This window comes from Triturus cristatus, chromosome 2_1 (assembly GCF_964204655.1).
Source record: "Triturus cristatus chromosome 2_1, aTriCri1.1, whole genome shotgun sequence".
Lineage (NCBI taxonomy): Eukaryota > Metazoa > Chordata > Amphibia > Caudata > Salamandridae > Triturus > Triturus cristatus.
The window spans coordinates 894,506,600-894,517,281 of record NC_140581.1 but is presented as its reverse complement, the minus strand read 5'-3'; positions in this window follow the sequence as shown (position 1 = coordinate 894,517,281).

Below are 10,682 nucleotides of genomic sequence, written 5' to 3'. Positions count from 1 at the left end.
TGAAGGCCTGATAAAACCATTGGCTAAATAGGTGTCTGAATAATTTCTTAAAGTTCAGTTTCTTGGACTGTAAGTTCATCGATGAGACTGAAAGGAAGTTTGGCATCTAGTTCCACGTCCATACAACTTGTATACAGTATGTGTAGAGGTAGGTTTTCTGCTTCTTTTTAACTGAATATGTCAAGGAAATAATGATATTCTGAAGGAATCACATCTCCAAGTCCACGCACTACTTTTTACTTCTCCTTGAGTTCTGTAGTTGCAGCTGCTTGTAAGTGGTTACCCAGCTCAAACTCCTTTATTTGCTCATAATCTCAGTTCTTCACAGGTTTGGCAATTTGGGGAGGAGAACTGGACCGTACCGTAAACCCAATCTACAAGAGTAATATGTTTTGATTACCATGGAATGCCCAGAATTAACTGAAACTGAGGGCTGTCATTAACATTTGGGTGCCGATTCCGATCCTGTAAAACCCGGGTACGAATGGTCGTACGGAGTGTATTCTCCGTCCGACCCGTACCCGGGAAAACCACCTTACAAAACCGCAAGTACGATTCGTACAGAAATGCCATTTCCGTACGAGTCATACAAAACACTGAACAGCTAAAAAATACCCACAATTCCGATCCGGGACATCGCGTACGTGACGTCCGGACAGTCAGGCAGCGTTTTACAAACCAGCAAGTACGATTCGTGCCTACGTCACTCCGCACGTAGCATTTTTTACGGTAGCCAAAAACTGCCGGGAAATTGAGGACGACGCGAAGAAGGAGCACCTGTACGCGACGGACAGCCATGGACCCCATCCTACGTGTCATCCCGGTCCTCACAGCCTACGACCTGGTGCACAGGAACCGACGCAGACGCTGCAGAAGGTCAGAACAACACCCAGGGGCAAAGGTGGAGGGCAGGGGCAGGAAACATAACCCCCACCCAAGTTAACAAGTAAACATGCCCTGTACATACCTTACCTCCAGGGTCTGGTCACTTCGGGGGAGTGGGGGCGTGTCCACCAAGGCCTGCGTCCCGCCAACGGAAGTGGACGTGGACGCGTCCCATCACCACAACAATTGTGGTACGCACCGTACCCACGCCTTAAGAGCGTGGGTACGGGTCGTACCACGCCTACCCCTACGTCACCCCAACAATGGCGGTACGGCCCGTACCCAGGCCTTCAGAGTGTGGGTACGGGTCGCACCACGCGTACCCCTACGTCACCCCAAGAATGGTGGTACGGCCCGTACCCAGGCCTTTAGAATGTGGGTACGGGCCGTACCACCATTGTTGGGGTGACGTAGGGGTAGGCGTGGTACGACCCGTACCCACGCTCTTAAGGCGTGGGTACGGTGCGTACCACAATTGTTGTGGTGATGGGACGCGTCCACGTCCACTTCCGTTGGCGGGACGCAGGCCTTGGTGGACACGCCCCCACTCCCCCGAAGTGACCTGTACCCACGCTCTGAAGGCCTGGGTACGGGCCGTACCCCTACGGCACCCCAACATTGGGGGTACGGCCCGTACCCAGGCCTTCAGAGTGTGGGTACGGGTCGCACCACGCGTACCCCTACGTCACCCCAAGAATGGTGGTACGGCCCGTACCCAGGCCTTTAGAATGTGGGTACGGGCCGTACCACCATTGTTGGGGTGACGTAGGGGTACGCATGGTATGGGCGGTACCCACGCTCTTAACGGGCCGTACCACCATTCTTGGGGTGACGTAGGGGTACGTGTGGTACGACCCGTACACACGTTCTCAGAGCGTGGGTAAGGAGCGCATCACGCGTACCCCTAGGGCACCAGCACATCATTGATACAAGGTGTACACACGCCACGAATGATGGGATAGGGCCTGGTGCAGCATCTGACCAGTATATTGGGGGGATGTATGCCCAGGTGCGCAGTGTACTGCACCAAGGGTGCAGGCGGGTGGGTGGGTGTCGTGCTGCGATCCACATCAGTGGACAGAGACATAGGGGCGGGTGCCTATCACTCCCAGCAGTGCCCAGACATATGAGGGGTGGGTGCAGAGGACTCCCAGCAGTGCCCAGACATATGAGGGGTGGGTGCCTATCACTCCCAGCAGTGCCCAGACATATGAGGGGTGGGTGCATATCACTCCCAGCAGTGCCCAGACATATGAGGGGTGGGTGCAGAGGACTCCCAGCAGTGCCCAGACATATGAGGGGTGGGTGCCTATCACTCCCAGCAGTGCCCAGACATATGAGGGGTGGGTGCCTATCACTCCCAGCAGTGCCCAGACATATGAGGGGTGGGTGCAGAGGACTCCCAGCAGTGCCCAGACATATGAGGGGCGGGTGCCTATCACTCCCAGCAGTGCCCAGACATATGAGGGGTGGGTGCCTATCACTCCCAGCACTGCCCAGACATATGAGGGGTGGGTGCAGAGGACTCCCAGCAGTGCCCAGACATATGAGGGGTGGATGCAGAGGACTCCCAGCAGTGGACAGAGACATGGGGGTGTGTACATCATCCTCCGATGACCAAAACTCCATGGGTGCATGAAGGCATCCACAATGTGTGACTATGTTGAGAGTGCCATGACAACACATCACTGACAGCAGTGTCCCACTCCCATGAGGATGGATGTCCTTCCCCCACTGCATGACACACCACATGTGGGTGTGATGACAAATTACACATGCATACCCACACCTGGCGGTGGCAGCACAATACACACACTGAGATCATGCAACAAGACTGTATACTCATGTTAAACCCTACTAAATTAAGAGAGCTAAGGGAACACACACTGTCACGCACATTCCAGGACTGATAGGAATGGACAGGTGCTGGGGCAGCCAACAAGTTGTTGCCTCCCATGGAAGGAAAAGGGTGGAGTACCCACAGATACAATGCCCACATTTGTCAGTCAGGTGCCCAAATACCCTGCAGAACAAGTAACACATGTGTGCTAGGCTGGGAATACACACATGCATAGTGCGGAAAAGGGACCATGTCCACATGAAGCCATGGCAACATACTCCATACACAAGTACAGTGACTACCAAGGATGGCACAGACGACGCAGGCGGAGACATTGCTGAGCAGGCATGGCCAAAGTTGAAGGGATCCGTCACACACCAAGGAAATGTAGACACAGGTCAGCACAACAATTGGGAAACACCCTGCAGGGAAGATGTCAGGTGCCACAGAGGAAGGAACACTCCTTGGGACAATGTCACCATACAGTAAGAGCTTACATTACCAAAGATTATTTGCAGAGACCTTGTGATGGCACGCAGATACCAGGGTCCACCTCATGAGCAGCACACTACAACATTTTCCAGACACCTAACACATTATGACCACCCCAACTCATGGAGCAGCAGCACCAACAGCAATACCAGAAAAGCATTAGTGTGCAAATGAAAAACAAAATGCTTTATTCAGCATAAAAATAATATTTGAATTGAAATGTACACTATATACAAGGCCCAGAGGCCAGTCCATATGCGAACTCCTGGGGGGGGGACACATTGGGACGCGTCTCCCCTAGCTTGCCTGCACAGTTCAGAGTTCCTTTTCATCCACAGGGGGGGGGCATCATGTGGGGGGGAAGGACCAGACACCGCAGGGACAGGAGGGGCACGGGTAGGTGTTGTGGGTGCAGGGACGGACGACTCCACCACAGGGGGTGGGGCAGCGCCAAAGGTGGTGGTTAGGATGGTGCTGCACACGGTCGCAAGGTCTTCCAGCATCTCCCCTGCACCCGAAGGAACCACAGGTCCCAAGGAGGGGGGGTCGGAGGGATGGGTTGCAGCGCTACTGGGGGAGGGTTTGGACAGGGGGGGGACTCAACTCCCCTGCCCGGGGACTTCCTTGACCGCTTACGGGGTAGTGTCACACTGGGGCTGAGGGACAGACTGGCCATGAAGGACTCTTTGTCTGACTGTTGGGCAGGGGAGCTAAGGGGAGTGGTTTTGGAGGAAGTGGGTCGTGAGGACTGCGGACTCCCACTGTGGCTGCGTGTCTGACGTTTCCCCCCCGACCCAGTGGGTGTGCCTACTTCCCCCTGTGTGTGCGTGACAGGAGGTGTGCGCTTGGCCTTCGCTGTTGGTGTGCTGCCTCTGTCTGGTGAGGTGCGTGCATGGGGATGTCTGGGTGTGCTTGGGACAGGCATGGGAGTGGAAAGTTTGGATGGTGCAGGGGTAGGGGGTGATGGAGCGCTGCAGGAGACCCACTGATGCCGTCAGTGACGAGTCCATGGACCTCAGCAACATCCGTTGGTCAGACATCGCTGCTGACATGCCCTCCATGTACGACACCATCTGTGTCAGCAGTCTGGTGTGGCCATGGAGGACATTAAGCAGCGATGTCTGACCAACCTGCAACTGCCGCAGGATGTCCACAGACTCAGCATTGACGGCAGCAGGGGAGACAGGGGCAGGGGGTGCGGTGCCTGGCACGAAGGAGACATGTTGTCGCCTAGCACGGACAGAAGGGACCCGAGCAAGTGGGAGGGCGGTGATGGGAATGGAGGGGACGGCGAGAGATGGAGTGCTGCTTTCAGCCGTGGGAGCAGCCTCCGCCCCCTCTGGGAGCTCAGCCTCGGACCCGTCAGCGTCATAGTCGGTGTTGGGACTGGACAGGTCCTCCGCCTGACTCCCCTCGCCCTCCGTGCCACTTGCTGCGCCAGACTCCCCAGCACTGGTGGCACCGGTGCTGGATCCCTCCTCCACGTCCGTGCCGGTGCCTCCCTCGGTGTCCCCCGACGATGCTGTGGGCAAGGTGAAGAGACAGGAAATAATCAGACACCTGTATACATATGACACATGAGTCCAAACTACATAGGTCACAGTACATAGCATGAAAAGCATCATGAGTAACATCTACAATACTACGCACATATGTAGGCCCTGCACTACACAGTTGGTTGACCAACCATGCCACTTGGAGACAATGGAGAGCATGACACAACAGCAAATAACTTGATATCGAATTATACAGAGAAGCAAGTGTCTGTGGACAGTCGAGCACAGCATCTGGACCACACACCGTTGCCAAAAAAGGATGGGCATGAACCATGTCTTTAAACTTTAGACACATGCTGCAAAGCACAAACATTAAACCTTGCACAACATGACTGGGTCAATACTTGTTGAGTGTCTGTTCAGACTGTCATCACACACAGGCCAGACCTGGAAAGGAGACATAAGGTTTGGACATGTAGCCCTTGGCCGCACAAACCCCCCCTACCTGAGACAATGTGATTGAGACAGAGGAAGGACTTACACCTCTTCATCTGGGATCACAAAAATGGGCTTCATGAAATCCAAAGTGCACTCTAACTACCCCTCGTGGGGCTGACCACACATATTATTGACAAACAACCATCATCAGATAGTTGTACCGAGACACACAGGCACTGGCCACAGTGAGTATGCACAAGCCACATTGGGTCACCCTGTACAGTGGACACATGTTGCACACTTTACGTAAATACAAATGAGGCCAGGGTAAAATGCCACAGAGCCCAACCTATGCTGAAGACACAGAGAATGTCCACAGTGTTGGATGACACACATGATTCCTAGGAAAAGGTGTCTCAGGGGACTGTAGTGGCCACACTGCTCCATGGTCCTGGATAGATCTGACTGCAACAGGAGCAACCGTCCCCGCACTATGCATATCTCCCCCTCATGCACATCATGTCTGAGGCCACAACATCGGTCATGCATGCTGCAAGTCTGTTCATTTCAAGCCTCACACTCCTATGTTGATACTCAGCATCAGTGCCAACAATCATGGACCCCAAAATGACTGAACTGGACAGGGCAGAGGCAAGGTCCCAACACATGTCACAGACCACCCCCACACATGATGCTGCAAGCTTTGGGCACTTGGATTAACTGGCAGCCTAGATTACCTTGTGCAAGAGTGACTACACACAGACCAGGGAACACATGTCAAGGATGGGAAGGGAGGAAGAACAGCACCGGGTGAGTTGGGGGAACAGGATATGCACTGCACATATAAACCCTGGCAGTGTATCCAGGCGACTGAGCACTTCCAAAAGCTGTTGACACACAACAAACACACATGTACCTACCCCTTTGCTGCTGCTGCTTCTCCTGTAGCCGCCTATCCATGTCAGGGAAGACCACCGCCAGGACACGCTTCATTTGGTGGGTCAGGCACCGGCGCCCGCCGTGTTTGCGTGCAGGTGAGTCCCCCAGCAGGACCCGGGCGATCCTCCTGGTCCAGCACCGGATGTCCTGCCAGCGTTACCTCACCTGGGCCAGGCGCCGACTGCGACTCTCCACCGACCTCACGGCCCTGACGGCCCGCTTCCATATCTCCCCCTTGGCGTAGGCGGCTACCTGTGAGGATGACAAAGTGAGACAACATCAATACACCTGCTCCATGTCACAGAGACACACATTAGAACAATTTGGCTTGTTTGAACAGGGCATAGTATGCAGCCAACTCATTGCACCTCTGTCATAGGGACATTATCCTCTGGGGAAGGCCAAAAGCACTACGTGGCATTGAAAGTACACAGGTGGCATGAGGGGTGCGACACAATCACTGATCATGGCTCACACTGTGCATCACAAGCAACACCAGGATTATGGACAGCACCTCAAAGCAGTCACATGCCCCAGGCCACTCACGCAACCTCAGCGGAGTACACAGACACACACAGGCACAGGCCAATCATCTGCCATTGGCAACTGCGGGTAAAAACCTCACTCTGCACATGTGCCACTTGATTGGGGGGTGTCACAGGTGTGGGGCTAGCTCGCAAGTCAAACATACAGCACGGCTCCCTGCTCACATCAGATGGGTAGGGCATATGCATCCTCCATGCAGCTGGGGTGCAACACTCCACATAGACACTCACCCACATGACAAGGGACTTACACACACACCAATGTCCAGGGCCCGTACACATCATTTGGACACTCTCACCACAGGTACACTCAACTCACACACATCTGTGGGTACAGTCACCTGTCACACTGGGGGGATCACAGAATCACATCAGGACTATAGAAACAACATTCCCAAGAGGATTAGCCAGGCTGAATGTGGCATGCACCATGCATTGATAGTCACAGTAAGCACAATGCAAGTGAGGAGTGCAGATATGAACCACATCATGCTCTGCATGGGAGACATAAGGCATTCCCCCCCCCCCCCCCCCCGGGACCCACCATGAACAACATTGCATGTCTGTCACACCTGGGCACAATGCTAGAAGTGACAGACACAAAAAAGGGGCACAGTCAAAGCTAGTGGAGTCAGCACTCACCTGCTCCCCTGGTCTCCCATACAGGCAGGGGTACTGTGGGAGGATGACGTCCAGCAACGCCTCATTCTCCTCTTGGGTGAAAGGCTGGGCCCTCTCCACAGACCGGGACATGGTGCCAGAGGAATCACAAGCAGCAGCAGTGGTGTGGAATGAAAGGTTGTGCAGGCAAGTGCTCTCTCATGGGTCCTAGCTGCCTTATATCTGCCTTGCTGGGCTGTTTCATTTACAGGAGTACAGAGTGATTGGTCAATCTCATTTGCATCCTACGTTTCCTCCAATCCCTTTAAACCTACCCCAGTGAGGGCCTTTGCATGGTTCAAAATTTGAGCATGATGTCAAGTCAATAACCACTTTGCAACATAGTATATTGTCTCCAACCGACTTTTGCTGGCCACCTGATGAAAAATTTTGAACTGGAAACTCGGTCTCCATGACAACCAGCATGCATTTAGGCCCTTATACTTGTCCCTCATGTGTCCCCTATGTAATTTCACTATCCACACACAGGTACGGTGCGTTCCACACGTGCCCCTAGGTCACCACTACTCCAGTGATACGGTCCGTACACGCGTGTGTAGGGTCCGTATTACTATGGTAGTGTTGCCATAGGCGTACACCATAGTGATACGGTCCGTACACGTGTGTGTGGGGTCTGTATCACTATGGTAGTGTTGCCGTAGGCGTACGCCATAGTGATAAGGTCCGTACACGCGTGTGTAGGGTCCGTATCACTATGGTAGTGTTGCCGTAGGCGTACGCTATAGTGATACGGTCCGTACACGCGTGTGTTGGGCTCGTAGCACTATGGTAGTGTTGCCGTAGGTGTACGCCATAGTGATACGGTCCGTACACACGTGTGTAGGGCTCGTAGCACTATGGCAGTGTTGCCGTAGGCGTATGCCATAGTGATACGGTCCGTACACGCGTGTGTAGGGTCCGTATCACTAGGGCAGTGTTGCCGTAGGCGTACGCCATAGTGATACGGTCCGTACACGCGTGTGTAGGGTCCGTATCACTATGGCAGTGTTGCCGTAGGCATACGCCATAGTGATATGGTCCGTACATGCGTGTGTAGGGCTCGTAGCACTATGGCAGTGTTGCCGTAGGCGTACGCCATAGTGATATGGTCCGTACACGCGTGTGTAAGGCTCGTAGCACTATGGCAGTGTTGCCGTAGGCGTACGGCATCGTGCTACGGGCCTTACACACGCGGGTGCGGCCCGTAGCACTATGGCATACTCCTACGGCAATACTGCCATAGTGCTACGGGCCCTACACACACGTGTACGAGCCGTATCTCTATGGCGTACGCCTACGGCGACACTCCCATAGGGATAGGACCAGTGTGTACACGTACGTGTGTACGGTCCGTACTCACACGCGTACTCCTACCCAAACCCCATATGGTGATACGACCGTACACACGCCCTCAGAGCGTGTGTATGGTACGTTTCACGCTCACACTGGTGATAGGAGGCGCACATGAAAGGAATGGAGGTGTCAGACTCGCACAAGGATGGACATCAAGTCATTGTCAGTGCAGTGCTTCATGTGTAGGGCCTAGGTGTGTCAGGCAGTGAGCTGGCACATGTCTCCTCATGTTTTAACCCAATAGTTGTGTGATGACCTGTGTACACATGTCATGTGTGATGGGGCACTATGTGGCGCACTTCCCCTTCACACCTTTTACATGTGTGCATGTAGTTCAAACTTGTCAAGCACTGCATCAGTGGCATGGCACAGTCACCAACACCCGCAACTGTCCCCTGATGCCAGGTACATGGATGATGACACCTGACATCTCACTACCAGCGTGCCCCGATGTGACTATGTCATGTGTGTGTCATGTGTTTCCATGATCTTGCTGTTGGTGTTCCATCAACGGCATCTGCTGTAGCTTCATCCAACATGTGTCTGTGTGTAGATGCCCATGTCACACTATTACGCATACCAGGACACATGTGGAATAACACGTAACGTGTGTCTGTATGCATCGAAGAGGGACTTGCGAGCTTAGGACATATCAGCGTAGTCTCAATGTCTGTGTGATCATTTTTGACATGTACCCCTTCATGGCAAGGTGTGTGGTCTGTCCTTTTTCCATGACATGTGACCTGTGCGTCTAGCTTGCTGGCAGCTGTCTGTATGAGATAACATCCTTCAAATGCACATATGTGGATGTATGTCACTCCTGTAATGTGTCTGGCTGTTCACTCACACTGGCCCACAGCTACTTTCATGGCATGTCATGTAGACCTTGACAATCCACGTTTGTAGCTGGCTCTTGGTAGGAGTATCACCTAGCTGGCATACGTGTGCAGGATGTATTGCACAGACCAGACTCTGTATGTAGCATATGTGTATTAGCTGTTGAACATGTGCTCAGTTCTTTGACATTGGTGTAGTAATGTACTCAATCATCGTTATTCCTTCCAAATTATTGCAGGGCACCGCCTCACCCCGACCAATGCCAGACTTGGCTGCCATGAGGGAACGCGACTGCATACGCCGCTACAGATTCCCCCAACAGTTAATTGTGGACCTGACAAACAGGCTGGCCCCACACCTCCAACCGCGACACAGTTATCCGACTGCGCTGACCCCCAAGATGAAGGTGATGTCAGCCCTACATTTCTTTGCCACCGGTACGTTTCAATTGACCATAGCTGATGTGGGTGGCATGTCCCAGACCATGTTCAGCCGTGTCCTGCATGATGGTTTAGAAGCCATGTTGGAGCACCTGGATGAATTAATCCATTTTCCAACTCCTGAGCAGTTGACAAGTATCAAGGGTGAGTTCTATGCCCTGGGAGGGATGCCCCATGTAATTGGGTCCATTGATGGGACACATGTGGCTTTGGTACCACCACAGGCACAGGAGGTAGCCTTTCGTAACCGTAAACATTACCACTCCATTAATGCCCTTGTGGTGTGTCTTGCTAACATGGTGATTTCCCATGTCTGTGCACGTTTTCCAGGGTCAGCACACAATGCCTACATCATGAGGCGTAGCAGGGTGCCAGAAATGATGCTGCAGATGCACAACGAACGAGCATGTCTTGTTGGTGGGTAGACTCTGTTTGTCCAGTATTCAGCGGTATCCTAGTATGTGATGGCATCTCCTGACCCACTTCTTTACATGATGTTTCCATGTAGGGGACTCTGGCTATCCCAACATGCCATGGCTGGTGACGCCTCTCCGCAACCCGAGAACAGCTGCAGATCACCGTTACAACAACGCCCATGGGCAGACCAGGCGAGTGATTGAGAGGACGTTTGGCCTCCTGAAGAGCCGATTCCGTTGCCTCCACAAGACCGGCGGGTCCCTCCCATATGCACCGGTGAAGGTCTGCAAAATCTTCCTCGTGTGCTGCATGCTGCACAACATGGCAGTGGAGAAAGCTG